Source organism: Lithobates pipiens, unplaced genomic scaffold (assembly GCF_037356315.1).
Source record: "Lithobates pipiens isolate NorthernLeopardFrog02 unplaced genomic scaffold, aLitPip1_a1.2 Scaffold_16, whole genome shotgun sequence".
Lineage (NCBI taxonomy): Eukaryota > Metazoa > Chordata > Amphibia > Anura > Ranidae > Lithobates > Lithobates pipiens.
This window is the reverse complement of record NW_027507748.1, coordinates 214,927,761-214,946,257: the sequence shown is the minus strand read 5'-3', so window position 1 is coordinate 214,946,257 and position 18,497 is coordinate 214,927,761.

Below are 18,497 nucleotides of genomic sequence, written 5' to 3'. Positions count from 1 at the left end.
AGAGCCTGGTTCATGATGCATTTCTGGTGTATAATGTAGAGCCTGGTATATGATGTACAGAGCCCCTTCCATCAGAATAATACCTCTTTCACATCAGAAGCTCCCCATGACATAAGAGTTGTTGTAAACAAAAAATCACTGATTCATGTGTACTTTTATTGCATTCTTTAACAGTTGGTTTAAACATTGACATTTTCAATATTTTATCCAGATATATAATCTGTCCTATGATTCTGGGGCTGTATACCCTGTCCTGTGATCTGAGCTGTATACTCGTGACACTATGGGTGGAAGGAAGTGGAATACAGGGGACGGATTAGGTGGATTACACGAGGGGCGTGGTTTATGAGAAGTGGGAGGGGGCAAAAATGAGGGGTGGGGTCATGATGGGTGGGGTCATGATGGGTGGGGTCTGGTGCCCCCCCATCCAAAAACTTCACCAGCCGCCACTGCCTGTGACCCATTTTCAGCCAACAGTGGGCTAAAGCGGCAGATGCAGCATCAAACAGCATCACACAGGTGAGTGTGAATGTTCGTTTTTTCCCCCCAAACTTCTCTTTTGTGGCCAGGTTTGCCTGAAAGGAGCCCAGTCCTCCTTAAACACACTGGAACACATAAGACATCCAGCAAGAACACAATGGCAGCTGAAGGCATCCAATGTGTTCCCACACCAAAATCAGGGAGCATGCTATAAAAAGGGATGGCAACCATTCGAACTTATAACTAGCCTTTGCATTAAGGTGTACATGGAAGAGCTTTGCGCATCACAGACAAAAAAAAATTCCCAGCACACTTACCAGCCAGCCTGCAAAAAACAAAAAACAAACAAACTGACTCTGTCTAACAATTCACATTAAAAACATTATCAGACCCTCCCTAGGTAAACTATTGCAGAAACCCCCCACCCCAGCTGCTTAGCTTGCTTAGGAAGACAGCCGTGGCTTACATTGAGCCACAGATTTGTTTTCGTCCTCTGGCTGAAATCCTCTTTACCTCTGAGCAGGCACAGACTTATATAAGATGATATTCAAGACTGAAAATTAAACTATTGAAGTCTACGAGGGCTTAGGCAGGTGGGAGATTTGTAGAATAGTTTAGCTCAAAATGAGTAGAAAAGTTGGGTTAGTGTATTTCTACTTTAAATACAGCTATGAGCAAAACAACAAAATGACATATAGGCTGCAGTATGTCATTTGCCTTCAGGCTGCGCAGAGTGATTTTTAGGTGTATTTATTTGTGTTTTTGCACATATATGAGCATTTTAGAAGCAGATTTCAAGCATTTTACAAATGTATTCAAGTTTCAGCCATTTTTGTTTTAGCCAGCGGAAAGCAATTCTTAGCCCTTGTACACACGGCCAGACATTCCGACGGAAAATGTCAGTTCGGTCCGTGTTGTCGGATAATCCAACCGTGTGTGGGCTTCATCGGACTTTTTCCGTCAGAATGTCCGACCAACAAAGTTTGAGAGCTGGATATAAAGATTTTCTGACAACATGATCCGATTGGACTTCGTCTGATCGTTTGTAGAGAATTCCGATCGGACAAAGTGCCACACATTCTCAGATCAAATTCCTAGACCAAAGCTATTGGCTGCTAGCCTGAATGTAGTCCCGTCATAATTAAATAACGTCATTACGTTACGAACAATTGGATTTTCCGACAACTTTGTCCGACCGTGTGTATGCAACACCAGTTCGGACAAAATCCGTCTGAAAAAATCTGATGGATTTTGTGGTCGGAATTTCTGACCGTGTGTACAAGGACTTACATGCTAAAAAAAAAGGTCTGGGAAAAAACAAAACATGCGTAAATGCTTGATTCACATGTTTTCAGACGTTCCCATTCAAGTCTATGATGCCAAAAACCTCAGTTTATACTTCAAGTGTTTGTAGACCAAGAAATAAAAAGCATGTTCTCTTTCTGTAAGGGGTTCCTGAGATCTTTAATATTATTTTTTTCTTGCAGTGCCTGCGGTGCTTCTGTATTACTTAATTGATACTGCCAGTTCCCTTCTCTCTAGTAGTAAACTGACCACGCCAAGCATGGCAGCCGATCCTGAATAGCATGGTCAATTTGCGTCCTCTGTCGTTGTTGTGCCTGTATCTTCTGTGGTTAGTGTAAAGCTGGCCATACACCAATAGATTATCTGCAGATTTTCTATGGTTAGATGGAAAAAGTGGGAGTTTCCTCCATCCACACAGTTTAGCAAACATGGAGAAATCTGTTTCCATAGAAAATCTGCAGATAATCTATAGGTGTATGGCCAGCTTTAGACCACACACCCCGCCTATCCCCCCTGCTTTGATTGACAGCCAATCCTCCTGTTTGTGAATCAACACTGCGTTCAGCTGGGGCTAGGTATGGTTGCCTTGGAATCTAGTACACTCAGCGGCATTATGCCACTTCCTGCAATGACAGGTGCCCCCTGCTCTGAACACGCCCACTCGCAGGTCTGTGAATCGCTCTGATCACGTGACCTGCAGTTTGTGAGCTGGATTAAACACAACTAGCAAGTTTGTTTATAAATATGGATTTTTCAAAAGGCATATACTAAATCAGTGATGGAGAACCTTGGCACCCCAGATGTTTTCCCATGATGCTCAAGCACTCTGCAGTGTAGATGAGCATCATGGGAAATGTAGTTCCAAAACATCTGGGGTACCAAGGTTCACCATCACTGCACTAAACAAACTTTACAACTACTTTCGAGTTCCATTTACAACTGTTTTTGCATCTGTTTTTTTTTTTTTTGCAGAAAATACTTTTGTCATCTATGATTAGTGTCTTCATCAGCTGAAACAAAATGGATGAAAAATGGATGTAGACTGATATGAACTGAATTAAACTGAAGTGAAAACTGATATAAACTGAACTGAAGACGGATGTGCAAACTGATGTAATCGGAATCAATATTCATCAGTTTTTTTCTTTGCAAAAAGGTGACTGAAGTTATAATGTCCATGTGAAAGGACCTTTATATGGTTTGTCCCAACTGTCACATTTGCTGGACAGCTTGGTGTGCATGTCAGTGTGGAAAACAATTTAAATACTAAAGGTTTGTTAAATAAAAAAGGAATTCACATACAGAATGCTATAATCACAAATATATCCCATACAGTTGCTAGAACACAATATTTCTCACTATAGTGATCCTTTAACCACTTCCATCCACCACTTTCCATCAGTACATCGCTGGATGGAGAGGGTGATATCAGTAGCTGAAGCGATGACCGAGATAGTAGCATTTTTTTCAACCGGCAATTCCCTTCACTGTAAAAGCAGTCCTAGAGGAAGGGGTCCCCCCGCTACCGCCGTCCTTATGGGCTCTCACAAGCCAGCGGCATGCATATGGTTCCTTGGACACAGTGAGAGGAGCTAATGTTGTTCCTCCCATTGTGTGACATCAGAAACTGGAAGCGACAAGGATTTTGTCACTTCTTGTTTCGGGTTTTGATTTACAAACAGTTACCGGCTTGTACAAACATCTGGTCAAACCAATCTTGGTTTAATCAGATGCTTTGGAGGTCAGAGGAGAGATCTAGGGTCTAATAGACCCCAGATGTCTCCATAAAGAGGACCTGTCAGGGCCCCTGCTATCATAAGGGATGTTGGTCATCTAGACAACAGCCCATGCTATCATAAGGAATGTTGTTCATCTAAAAGTGATCAAAAATATATAAATACAAAAGAGACAGTGTAATTTTTTTAACATACAATTGATAATAACATTTAAAAAAACATTTAAGGTGCCCTCGCCTCTCTGTGCTCACGCGCAAATGTGAACACGCGCATCAGTCCTGCACGAATATATAAACCGGTATTGTACCGCACTTGTAAGGTATTGCTGCAAACATCAAGCCCCATACACACTATCAGATTTTCTGAAGATTTTTGTCTTTACCAAAACCATATAATATGAGGTCAAACCTTAGGAGTTTCAATGTGTATGCAATCAGGCAGGCCATTACACTATATGCTTTTGGTAAATCTGAAGACAAAAATCAGCAGAAAATCTGATAGTGTGTATGGGGCTTCAGAGTGACAGCAATAGTTGTAGCCTCAGACACGTCCTGTGTTGCCCTAATGCCCCGCACACACGATCGGAAATTCTGCCAGCAAAAGTCAGATGAGAGCTTTTGTTCAGAAAATGCGATCGTGTGTATGCTCCATCGGACTTTTGCTGGCGGAATTTCGGCCAGCAAAAGACTGAGAGCAGGTTCACAATTTTTTGGTCAGAAAAAGTTCTGATTGGAAATTCCGATCGTCTGTACAAATTCCGACACACAAAATTCCTACATATGCTCGGAAACAATTCAATGCATGCTCAGAAGCATTGAACTTAATTTTCTCAGCTCAATGTAGTGTTGTACGTCACAGCGCTGTTGACGGTCGAAAGTTCGAAAGGTCGAAAGTTCAGAGAACTTTTGTGTGGCCGTGTGTATGCAAGCCAAGCTTGACCGGAACCATCCTAGTTTTTTCAGACGGAAAATCAGTTACTGGTAACCTGTAAAGGCAAATAAAGCATCATCTGTGGAGATTTTTAGTCATCATAGTTTGTCGCCCGGATATGGGTGTACGCAATTTAAAGTGTGTCTATTTACTCAGCATAATATCATAGTTTATATTTTTTTCATAAATTGGGTATTATATTGTGTTTTTGTGCATTAAAACTCATTAAAGTGTATTTTTCCCAAAAATGTATTGTTGGAAAAACGCTACACAAATATCTTGTGACATAAATTTTTTTGTTGTGTGTGTGTGTGTGTGTGGGGGGGGGGGGGGGGGGGGTTCTAAGTAGTTTTCTAGCAAAAAAAAAAGATGTTTTCACATGTAAGAGAGGAATATTAGAATTATCCAAGACTGGGAGGTTTTAACATACACTTATGCCACGTTACACACGATCGGAATTGTCATCGGAAAAAGAACTGATGGTTTTTACGTCAGAATTCCGAAGGAATTACGCTCAAACTGTCTTACCTACACACGGTCACACCAAATTCTGACCGCCAAGAACGCGGTGACGTACAACACCTATGACGGGACTAGAAAAAGGAAGTTCAATACCTAGTAGCCAATAGCTTCCATCTCGTAGTTGAATCTGAACATGCATGAGTTTTTGCGCGTCGGAATTGCATACACATGATGGGAATTTCCGAGAAAAATTTTTTCCATAGGGAAAATTGAGAACATGCTATCAAATTTTTGCTGGCGGAAATTCGGCCAGCTAAATTCCGATGGAGCATACACGCGGTCATATTTTCCAATGAAAAGCTCTCATTGGTCTTTTGCGGGCCGAAATTTTGATCATGTGTACGCGTACTATCACCTCATTTGTTTTTGTGTGTTTAGCTTTAATTTTAATATACAGTAGCTTCATACTGAGCTTTTCAGTGCAGTTCACCTTCAGCTAAAGATTTCTGGCAAACACCAAAGTGTTTTATATCACCATAGATACTCATTCATCTCTGGTGTGAGTAGGCAATGCACACTGCTATTCAGCAAATGACAAAAGCAGAGTTTTAATACTAATATCATGTAAACTTAATGCAGAAGTTCCACAAGCTGTATAAGAAAATTATGACTTTTTTTTCTGCATAACTATTTTTACCTGTAGACTATTAATTCGAGATACAAAGAACATGCTCCAGATGGCAAGAATTTCCTTCAACTTTGCGCACTAAGGCCGCGTACACACGAGCGGACTTTTCGACATCCAAATTTCGACGGACTGAGTCCGTCAGACTATTCGATCGTGTGTGGGCTGCAACGGACTTTAGCCTCGCTAAAGTCTGACGGACTTTAGAAATGAAGCATGCTTCAAATTTTCCCGACGGAACTCCGCCGGACCCGGTCCCCTTCGAAAAATCCGCTCGTGTGTATGCTACTCCGACGGACTAAAACCGACGCTAGGGCAGCTATTGGCTACTGGCTATGAACTTCCTTATTCGAATCCAGTCGTACGTCATCACGTTCGACTCCGTCGGAGTTTGGTGTGATGGTGTGTGTCCAAGTCCGTTCGGTCGAAAAGTCCACCAGAACTCCGTCGGAACTCCGGCGGAACTCCTTTGGAGGTCTGTCGGACATAAGTCCTCTCGTGTGTACGGGGCATAAGTTTGTTATAACCTCTTTCTGCCTTATTACATGTTGATATATGTCCACTTCCAAGTTTAACTACTTAATGTCCTAACATTTTTAGATGGGAATAAGGGACACCTATCAGCAAAAGTATGCAGGCATAGGACACATTTCTTGCCACGCCCCCTTAAAGGAGAATTGTACAAAAAACAAGATTGGTTAAACCCAGAAGTGCCTTTTTTACCATTACTATTCCTTTATAATGGCTTTTGGAATTTACAAATGCAGCAATTTAGAAATCAGATGAAAGGTTTAGCACTGGAAACGCTTTTTGATAGATAAAAAGTGCATTTATATACATCTATATAGATCAGACCAACATGAGGGACAAATGAGGAGGAAAGATAGACAGAGGGAGATTGCTCCAAATCAGGGACAGTTCTTCAAAATTAGGGACAGTTGGGAGCTATGAGTTACTCACCTTTTTTCTACCTCTGTAGCAGAATGTCCATTACTCTCAATGCTCAGGTGCAGAGACTGGCCCCTTCAACTCCATTTCCCAGTGAATTCCTTGGTTTCTGGACAGATTTAGGGCAGATAAGTTACTCAGCTTACTTCCCTCAGCGGCCCTGATAGGCTGTGGGCAGGGCCACTCACCCTGCATGTGGGGGTACATTTTGCGTGTGTGTGCTCATCAATGCCAGGCACTGCATTAATGCAAAAATCAAACATTATAGCGGTTGCCTCTTGGGGGATGTTAGAGATGAGCCATACATTGTGTGCAATAAAAAATATACAGAGTCTTTCTGTAAAGTGCTATCCCGTGTCACTATACACCTTTGCTTGATATATCTTGCATTTTGGAAGGATAACGCTGAACCCTTGCCCTCTTCATCAGTCCTAGCGTGGACCTCATGTGTGCCCTTACTTAACTACCTCACACTCCCGTACCATGCGGCTAAGCTAAGTCTCCGTAATACAGATTTAGTCCCGATTAGGGATGAGCTTCGTGTTCGAGTCGAACATACGTTCGACTCGAACATCGGCTGTTCGCCCGTTCGGCGAATTCCGAACGTTATGGGCCGTTCGCGCCAAATTCGTGTGGCGCTCACGGCCCACAATGCACTGCGTCATCGCAGTGCATTGCTGGCTCATGATTGTCCAAGCATGCACTGTGACCCCGCATGCTTGGCCAATCACAGCGCCAGCAGCGAGGAGAGCCATGATTGGCCACAGGCAGGATGCCTGTGGCCAATCATAGCTCAGGCTGTGTAGTACACGCCCCACACTATATAAGGCCGCCAGCGCGGCGGCCTAGTGCAGTGTGTTGGCGTCTGAAGCAGTTAGTGGGTGTTCTGTGTACCTTCAACACAGTACACACCGATCGTTTTCGGACGATTTTCGATCTTGCTGTTGTGTAGTGGTTGTTGTCTGTGTGCCCTGACCGCAGTATACACCGCTATATTCACCTCACCTATATAGCTAGTGATCTATCTTTTATAATAGAGCTTGCAGTCAGTAGTGTTAGGAGCTTGTGCGTGCTGTCTGCGTGCTCTGTACCCAGTACACACCGCTATATCCACCTACATAGCTCTTCTCTATTTGAGCCCACTTGCCATCTGCAGGAGTTATTGGAAGTTGTGTGTGCCTCCAGCACAGCACAGTATACATCTGTATATACCCCTTTATCTCTGGTGTTCTATAAAAAAGGCATCTGCAGGAGTTAGTGGGTTTTTTGTGCCTCCAGCACAATATACACGTGTATCTACCCTTTATTGCTGTTCTCTAATAGAGCCATCTGCAGGGCTTAGTGGGTGTTGTGTGACTCAATTACAGTATACCCCTTTATCTCTGGTGTTCCACAATAAAGGCATCTGCAGGAGTTAGTGGGTGTTGTGTGACTCCAGCACAATATACACCTGTATCTACCGTTTATTGCTGTTCTCTAATAGAGCCATCTGCAGGGCTTAGTGGGTGTTGTGTGACTCCATTACACTGCTGTTTTACCCAACTCCCTTCAGGCGATTACCATGTCTGGAAGGCCAGCAAGGAGAGGCAGACAGGCGCGAGCCGATAAAAGAGGGCAAGCAGGCTCTGTGTCTAGAGACAACAGTGCTGGTCGTGGACGCGGTGCATTGTCATCAGCACGTGGCCATGGGACACACTTGTCCTTCTTTTCGGCAGCTGGACATGTTGAACCGCAACATGCCAACGACTTGGTAGAGTGGATGACCAAGCCCTCTTCATCCTCCTCATCCTCTCTCACCCAGTCTCAGGGTACTAGCAAAGCAGCTGCCAACACATCGTCTTCCCTCCTCTCAATGTCATCATCAGTGACTCCTTCCCTAGACCCACCACGTCCTCCTGAGGAGTCTCTTGAACTCTTTGAGCACAGTGTTGGGTACATGCTCCAGGAGGATGCCCAGTGTTTTGTGGGCTCTGATGATGACACTCAGCTAGAGGAAGGCAGTAGCGTTAGCGCAGAGAGAGGGGATGCTCAAGAAGGACAGCAATCTGGCAGTCATGTTCCACAAGCTGCAGCATACTGCCAGGTTTGCTACAGCGATGAAGAGGGAGGGGATGATGAGGGCACTGACTCCACGTGGGTGCCTGGAAGGAGAGAGGAGGAGGAGGAGGAGGAGGCACATGTCCAATGAGGCAGGATGCCCTCCGGGGGCCAGCTTAGGGGCAGCACACCGACTGAATCACACCGCAGAGTTCCGCCTGTGCAGGGCACTGCCTCTGCGCGTTATTCTAAAAGTTCTTTGGTGTGGGCCTTTTTTGAGACGAGTGCATCAGATCGCACCAATGCTATTTGCAACATATGTCTCAAGCGTATCTCGCGTGGCCAAAACATCAGCCACTTGGGCACCACATGCTTGACCAGACATATGTTGACCTGCCATGCAGCTCGTTGGCAAGCGTACCTCAAAGACCCACACCAAAGAACAAAGCGGACCTCTCCTTGCTCCTCATCAGCTGGCATCTCCAACCCCACTAGACCTTCAGTCCTCTCTGAAACCTGCTCTGAGAGGAATGAAGGTGTAGAATTAGGTGTGTCACAGCCAAGTGCTTCTGGGAACTCTGCTAGCAGTACACCCACGTCCGATTATAGCAGGCAAATGTCCCTGCCCCAGCTACTGGACCGGCGAAAGAAGTTCACTCCCAGCCATCCACATGCCCAGCGGTTGAATGCTAGCTTGGCTAAATTGCTAGCACTTCAACTGCTGCATTTTTTACAATGTGCGGTTCCTCAGTGGCAGGTCCCCAAACGCCACTTTTTCTCACGGAAGGCGATTCCGGCTCTCTACCGGCATGTGGAAGGCAATGTCCTTGCCTCGCTGGACAGGGCGGTCAGCGGTAAGGTGCATATTACCGCTGACTCATGGTCCAGCAGGCATGGACAGGGACGTTACCTGTCTTTCACGGCCCATTGGGTCACTCATCTGGCAGCTGGGAAGGATACAGGACAAGGTGCAGTAGTGTTGGAGGTTGTTCCGTCACCACGCCTCCAAAATGCTACTATTGGTTGTGACACACCTCTCTCCTCCACCCCCTCCTCTTCTTCTTCCTCCATGGCCTCTTCCAGTGCTCTGTCCTCAGAACCAGCGGTGCTCCGTAGGCGTTCCAGGGGCTACGCAAGTACGTAGGCAAAACGATGCCATGCCGTGCTTGCGCTGGTTTGTTTGGGGGACAGGAGCCACACTGGGGCGGATGTTTTGTCAGCTCTGCAGGGGTAGGCCGAGAGGTGGTTGACACCACGCCAGCTTAAGCCAGGAATGGTGGTTTGTGACAATGGCACCAACCTCCTCTCCGCCCTCCGACAGGGACAACTGACCCATGTGCCCTGTGTAGCTCACGTCCTTAACCTGGTGGTGCAGTGGTTCTTGGGCAGGTACCCTGGCTTACAGGATGTCCTGAAGCAGGCCAGGAAAGTCTGTGTGCATTTCCGCCAATCATTTAATGCCTGTGCTTTGCTGGCTGAGCTCCAAAAGGAGTTGAACCTGCCCAAGAACCGCCTTATATGTGACATGCCCACCAGGTGGAACTCAACGTTGGCCATGCTGCAGCGGCTGCACACGCAGCAGAGGGCCATCAATGAGTACCTGTGCGACTACGGCACCAGGACAGGGTCAGGGGAGCTCGGTTTTTTCTCACCACGCCAGTGGGGCATGATCAGGGATGCATGCACTGTCCTGTCACCGTTTGAGGAGGCCACAAGGATGGTGAGCAGTGACAGTGCATGCATCAGTGACACTGTACCTCTTGTCCACCTCTTGGAGCATACGCTGCGTGGAATATTGGACAGGGCACTTGAGGCAGAACAGAGGCAGGAAGAGGAGGACTTCCTTGCCTCTCAAGGCCCCCTTTATCCAGACAGTGTTCCTGCTGTGCCACCCATCACACAGGAAGAGGATGAGGAGGAGGAAGAGGAGGAGGAGGATGATTATGTCAGCATGGAGGTGGAGGCTGGCACTCAGCATCAGCAGCAGCAGCAGTCTTGTAGGGATGATTTACAGTCCCAAGAAACACGTGGACTTGTACGTGGCTGGGAGGAGGTAGCTGCGGATCATGTTGTCCTTAGTGACCCAGAGGACTCCGGACCGAATGCCTCAGCTAACCTACGCTGCATGGCCTCCCTGATCCTGCAAAGCCTGCAGAAGGATCCTCGTATTCTTCGGATCAAGGAGAGGGACCATTACTGGCAGGCCACTCTCCTTGATCCACGGTACAAGGGTAAGGTTGCCGACCTTATCTTGCCATCGCAGAGGGAGCAGAGGATGAGACATCTCCGGGAGGCCTTGCAGAAAGGTCTGTGCAACGCGTTCCCAGAGACTGGGAGGTTACAAACTCCTGGTCCTGGACAACGTGTTGCTGAGGCATCGGTCAGAAGGAGCGGTGGAGAAGGTGGCCGTCTGACTGATGCTTTCAGACAATTTTTTAGTCTGCAGCCCCAAGATATGATCGGTTCCAGCACCAATCGCCAGCGTCTGATTTACATGGTGCAGGAATACCTAGGGGCAAGGTCAGACTTGGACACCTTTCCCACCGAAAATCCTCTGGCTTACTGGGTCTTAAGGATGGATCACTGGCCAGAGCTTGCACAGTATGCAATTGAGCTACTGGCCTGTCCTGCATCCAGCGTTCTTTCGGAACGCACCTTCAGTGCTGCTGGTGGCTTTGTTACCGATCACAGGGTGCGCCTGTCCACCGAATCAGTTGATCGACTGACCTTCATCAAGATGAATCAGTCTTTGATCACCCACAGCTACCAAGCACCTGAAGCTGATGTAACAGAATAATTTTTTGGGAAATATCACATCCCTTCAAAACTGCCTATGCTGATGCTGAGTGACTGTCCTGTTATGTTGATTGTCTATCCTCTTCCTCCTCCGCTGATATGTTGGAAGAACATTTCTGGTTCTGGGTGATGCCTAAGGCCCAATTTTTCTGCCCCTGTCTAACAGGGGCGTTTAAGTACAATTTTTGATGCAATGCTTTGCAGCAGGGCTAATTCCTGCAATCAAACAAGAGTATATGGGAGAGGTTGCAGTGTGGTGGCACCAGCACCAGTGCCTAAGGCCCAATTTTTCTGCCCCTGTTTAACAGGAGCGTTTAATTACAATTTTTGATGCAATGCTTTGCAGCAGGGCTAATTCCTGCAATAAAACAAGAGTATATGGCAGAGGTTGCAGTATGGTGGCACCAGCACCAGTGCCTAAGGCCCAATTTTTCTGTCCCTGTTTAACAGGGGCGTTTAATTACAATTTTTGATGCAATGCTTTGCAGCAGGGCTAATTCCTGCAATAAAACTAAAGTATATGGGAGAGGTTGTAGTGTGGTGGCACCAGCACCAGTGCCTAAGGCCCAATTTTTCTGCCCCTGTTTAACAGGGACATGTAATTACAATTCTTGATATAATATTTCACAGGAGGGCCCCATCCTGTGCCCACCCAGAGTAACGGTGAGGACTTATAGTGTTGTGGCACCAGCACCACAACCACCAAAGGTCAATTTTTCTACCACTGTTCAACAATGGCATGTAATTACAATTCTTGATATAATCGTTCACAGCAGGGCGCTCCAGCGCCCACCAAGAGTCACTTTGAGGGCTTACAATGTTGTGGCAAAACCAACACCTTGTTCCGCCATTTCTGCAGAGCATATAGGGCAGGCCCCTACTTTCAAACATCCAACTTACAAACATCTCCTACTTGCAAACGGAAGAAGACAACAGCAAGTGAGATGAAAAAAGATGGACGACAAAACAAATTATACAGGGGTGATAACCCTTCCCTATGTTTTCCAAAAAGCTTAAAAATTGTTTTTTTGACTGGAGCTACACTTTAAGGGTCCTTTCACACGGGGCGGATCAGTTCTGATCCGCCCCGTGGATGTCCGTTTGCTCAGCGGGGATCACTCCGCCGATCCCCGCTGAGCAGGGAGATGACAGCTCCGTCTCTGCACACTGCGCAGGGACGGATCTGTCACAGCGCCGCTCTCCCCTATGGGAGATCGGATGACGACGGACCGCAGTGCCCGTCGTCACCCGATCCGCAGACGGATGGAAAAATAGCTTTTTCCTCCGTTACACTTTTTCGGATCGGAGCGGGTCGGATGTCAGCGGACATGTCACCGCTGACATCCGACGCTCCATAGAGCTCTATGGAGCACCCGTTCAGGTCCGCCTGAAAAACTGACAGGCGGGCCTGAACGGGACGTTAGTGTGAAAGAGGCCTAAAAATTTACCAGTTGAAAATTACAAACAGATTCAACTTAACACAACAAACCTACACAGTCCCTGTCTTGTTTGCACCGCCTGTATACTGCTGTTCTGAGTATATAGGGCCTGGGGGCCACACGCATTTCCTTTTTTTAATATGGGTACAGGGTTCCCCTTAATATGCGTACAAGACCCAAATAGGCTGGTAATGGGCAGGGAGGGCTACCCATGCCATTTTTCTCAATGATTTTCAACCATATTGCAGGAACCAGATATAACATTAAAACCGCAAGCAGTTTTAAATGGTGTTATTTCCGTTTAATGTCATTTTGTGCAGGGACTGTTCTAAACACGGGAAACACGTGGCACTTCACAGGCATACTACAGACACCCCCCAGGCACCATATTTAAAGGAATATTTCACTTTTTTTTTTCACTTTAATCATCATTAAAATCAGTGCTCCCGCCAAAACGGCCGTTTTTAAAACTTTTTTTTTGCATTGACCCATGTCCCCTGGGGCAGGAGCCAGGTCCCCAAACCCTTTTTAGGACAGTATCTTGCATATTAGCCGTTAAAATTAGCCCTTTTAATTTCGAACGTTCAGGTCCCATAGACTTCAATGGGGTTCTAAGGTTCGTACGAATTTGGGGTCCGTTCGAAAGTTCTGGTGCGAACCGAACCGGGGGGTGTTCGGCTCATCCCTAGTCCCGATACCCTTGGGAACTGACCAATGTGGAGGGAGCCAGATCACCACCCCCCTCCGCCATGTCAGGTACCAAGATTCATGACCAGCTGCAATGTACCTTACACTAGTTACTCATAGCAACCCCATTCCTCCTCCTGCTTGTCTTGCAGAGTAAACCTTTTGTAGTGGCTTTGCTTCACATTCCACATGTGCTTCACTGACCCTGTTCTTTCATATGCCAGAAACCATCATGCACTCCTTTAAATGACTTCAGACCAGGCTTAAGGCAACTTTACTGAACAGTTGTGGGAAAGTCCAACAAGTAATTTCAAGTGCAACATATCATGTTGAACTAAGTTGTCCAGGCATACCTCAACATGGGGATTGTCCATTACTGTCATCCTTCGAGGCTTGGCAGTTCTCCAGTCTTCCGGTGTTTTTCGATGGACTGCTGGGCACAGCAATCCCTTTCAGTATTCAATAATATTAGTCACAGCATCTTTGGGAACTGGATGAGCTCCAGAACTCAGCCTCCCCCTTCTACTAATATCACAAGGTGGACAGGCAGAGCCCAAAAAGTCTGGGTACAGAGGAGCTAGCAATTAACCCTGTCCCTCGACTGGGCAAGCCAACTTCCTAACTAATAAACTCATCCTGTCTACAAGGCAACACCTGATGAGGCAGAGGTAGCTGGATAAGTACAGATTTTATTATTCTGCAGTCTATACATGCATCTTTACCACCTTGAACCTGTTTTGCATTATTGCTTCTAACTTGGCATCTATCTAGCAAACTGCAAGTTACAGTTACTCCCTGTCCGACCATTCAGCCAAATACCTACACTGTTAAACCTCTTCATTACCAACAAATTATTTAGTTTTATGTACATATATACAGTATATATATATATATATATATATATATATATATATATATATATATTAGGACATCTTGTTGTCTTCTGGTACATGGATGTATGACATTCACAAAGCACCACGTGACTCGCGCATGCACAGTCTCAAACAAGGAGTTAAGCCGAAAGGCTCCATTTCCAGTTTCCCTTAGTTGGAATGGCGACACCTGCACACAATCCGATGGACTGATCAGCCTCGGGGGACTGACATTGCGGCTCCCTGGACAGAGGAAGGTAGACTCTTATTACTGGAGAGCCATTTATAAATAGTGCTCTTTTTACAGCTTGTGCGCCTCTCAGTGCTTGTGAGCATGCTGTCATTAGACAGTACATATTGTAGGCAAAAAAAAAAGCCAATCAGAAAACTAAACACACAATATTGCTCGGGCAAGGCAGGCTTGGAAAGCACAGTGTTAAATAGTGTATCCTGTAGAAGCTAGGGTGGAGCCACGCTGAAGGAAGATTACTTAACCAAGGCTGGCACACAGACCAGGTAAGCAGACAGACAGGTTATGAAGGTATTACTGGCGATTTATGACAGCCAACTATCACCAATTTACTCACATTGCATGGACCAATCTCTGCAAGAGTCCTGCAGTGTTTTTTACCTGCAGGGCACCTCTGGATGTACTTAACCTATCTCTGAGCAAAACTTGTGTATCCTCAAAGTCCATGATGCCCAACCAAGTTGCAGATGTTCCGCCGGATGGGGAACCGCATCTTTGGCAGCGATGAGGGAGAAGTAGTTGCCACATTCGATGGCCACTAGGGATGGCCGAACGGTTCGCCCGGCTGTCTTTTTGCGGCGAATTTCGGCTGTTCGCGATCCGCCCGATCGGCGGACTATTGCCGCCATTCGCCCGGCGGACTTCCGTGTTTACTGTGTAAAAGAACTTTGACCTATGATGACACATCCATCATGTGGTACAGGACAGCCAATTGAGACATTACAGCACATGGACACTTGGACATTCCCCCTAACTTATAAATAGACCCGATCCGGCGGCCATTTTACATTCTTTCGTATGTCACTATAGGGAGAGGTTGCTGTGTGGAGCAGGGAGAGACTGCAGTGACCCAAATCGCTTGCTATTAGGTCCACAAAAGTTCATTTCAGGACTGGTATAGGTGTTAGGTGTAGTTCAGGATATAGGTTTGAGGCACTGCTGTGCTAGTGATTGTTGCAGCAGCCTGTCTTTTGTCAATGTAGAGAGAGGAACAGGACACTGTGTGCAGCAGGGACAGTCAGTTTAATCATCAGCTGTTACTATTAGGTCCACAAAAGTCCTTTTCAGGACTGGTATGGTAAAGTAATACAGGATATAGTTTTTAGTGCTATTCAAGTTATTGTTCCAGCAGCCTGTGTTTTGTCAGTTTAAATAGGGACAGGCAGGAAGCTGTGTGTGGCAGTGAGGGACAGTCAGTTTAATCAGTAGCTGTTACTATAAGGTCCACAAAGGTTCTTTTCAGGACTGGTATGGTAATAGGCTTGTACACGTATAATATTATTTCTTCCAAATATAGAAAGAATATTATACTTGCCTGCTGCCCTTCTGCTGCAGTAGTCCTTTATCAGTATAGGGACTGAGGTACAGTCTGCTAATCATTCACAACCTACTAGTTCCACAAAGGTCCTTATAAGGACTGGTAAGGTATAGGGTACTACAGTACATAGGGTTGAGTGAGGTACAGTCTGCTATTCTTTAAGGACTGGTATAGGTCCACAATATATAGGGTTGAGGTGCACAGGAGGGACAAAGCAGACTGCTAATGTATCAGGAGCGAGTCATCGACCATGTACGGTCACATCTGGCGCTTTTTTTAACGTGTCCGCTGCTGACAATAGCGTTGCCATCTGCAATCTTTGCAGTCAACGCATTAGTCGCGGTAAGCCCAACACTCACCTAGGGACGACCGCCTTAAGAAGGCACATGAGCAGCCATCACCGAGCCCAGTGGGAGCAACGGAACACAGAAAGCCACACTCCAGGCTCTCACCGTCCAGCCTCGTCTTCTACTTCTCCTTCTCCTCTTTCCTCACAATTGTCCTCCACTCCACCTTCCATCACGCCAAGCTCACGTTTTTCTGCAAAAAGGCAGGCTTCCGTGGGCCTAATGTTCGAGTGTAAAAAAATGATGATGCCGGATAACCCTCTTGCCCAACGGTTGACGGCTGGCTTGTCAGAACTGATAGCCCGCCAACTACTGCCATATAAACTGGTGGACTCGGAGGCCTTTCGAATATTTGTGGCCATTGGAACACCACAATGGAAGGTCCCAGGAAGGAAGTATTTCTCAGAGAAGGGCATCCCAGAGCTATATGGCCATGTTCAGCGGCAAGTGAATGTATCTCTGGCACACAGTGTCGGTGCCAAGATACATCTGACCACAGACACATGGTCTAGCAAACACGGGCAGGGAAGGTATATCACTTTTACTGCCCACTGGGTGAACCTTCTGACGGCCGTCAAGCATGTAACCCGTGGCATCGTGTAGATTTGGTTTTACCGCCACGGATTGCATGCAGGCCTGGCTCTTCTCCTCCTCCTCCTACTCCATCCTCCTCCCTTTCCTCCTCGGCTGACTCCTCCTTTTCCGCTGCTAGCGTCTCTTCTGCTCCGCCGCCCAAGCTCCTAAGAACCTATTCGACATGCCAGGTGAGACGTTGCCATGCCGTGCTGCATCTGTTGTGCCTGGAAGCCAAGAGCCACACTGGCCCGGCACTCCTTTCAGCTTTGCGTTCACAGGCAGATCAGTGGCTAACACCGCTCAATTTGACAGTTGGTAAAGTGGTGTGTGACAACGGTGCCAATCTGCTTAGCACATTGAAACAGGGCAAAATTACGCACGTGCCATGCATGGCACACGTCTTAAACTTGGTCGTGCAGCGATTCGTTGTCTAATACCCTGGGGTCCAGGACATCTTGCGGCAGGCAAGGAAAATCTCGGCCCATTTCAGAAGATCTTACACGGCCATGGCTCGCCTTGCTGACATTCAGCGGCGACACAATCTGCCGGTCAGACGTCTTATTTGCGATTGCCTGACGCGATGGAACTCAACCTCCTATATGCTTGATAGGCTGCTCCAGCAGAAACGTGCAGTTAACGTCTACCTGTATGAACTCTGCGGCAGAACAGGTTCTGGGGAGCTGGTTTTTTTTTCACCGTGCCAGTGGCTGCTCATGTGCGACGCATGCAGACTTCTGTGCCCATTTGAGGAGATCACCAAACTGGTCAGTCGCAACCATGGCACCATCAGTGACATGGTACCTTATGCCTTCTTTATGGAGCGTGCATTGCATCATGTCATTGATCAAGCTGTGGAGGAGCAGGAGTGGGAAGATGAGGAAGTCGCAATGCTGGATGAATTCCCAGGGGGGGGGGCTACTCTATCTGAGACAAGTGAACAACAGGAGTCTGAAGAGGAGTCAGAGGAGGATGGTGCCAGGGCGGATGAGGAGGAGCAAGAAGAGCATGCTTTAAACCTTTCTGGGATCCCTGTTGTTGTGCGTGGATGGGGAGAGGAGAATGAAGAGGGCGACATTATCCTGGATGATGAGTAGGAGCCAGGCCACCACACCGCTTCCAGTTTAGTGCAAATGGGGGCCTTCATGCTCCAGTGTTTTAATAGGGACCCCCGTATAAAAAGCATAAGGGTCAAGGACCAGTACTGGGTGGCAACGTACTTAGACCCCCGGTACAAACACAAAATGGTGGAAATGTTACCGCCGTCACAGAGGGCTGTCAGAATGGAGCACTTCCAGGCCTTGCTTCGAGAAATGCTGCATTCTGCTTTTGCGTGCACTGGCAGAGGAGCAATTCCCACTCCCAGAGAAGGAGTTGCGGGTACCAATCCAACAGCGCCTGCAAGAAGAGGCCGGTTTGAAGATGTGTTGGTGACTTCGGATATGAGGACATTCTTTCAGCCGACACATCGACAGGTGTCATCCGGATCCAGCATCAGGGAACGCCTAGACCGTCAGGTGTCCGACTACATCGTGTTAACGGCCGATGTGGACGCTCTGAGGAGTGATGAACCCCTGGACTACTGGGTGGGCAGGCTTGACCTCTGGCCAGAGCTTGCCAAATTTGCAATCG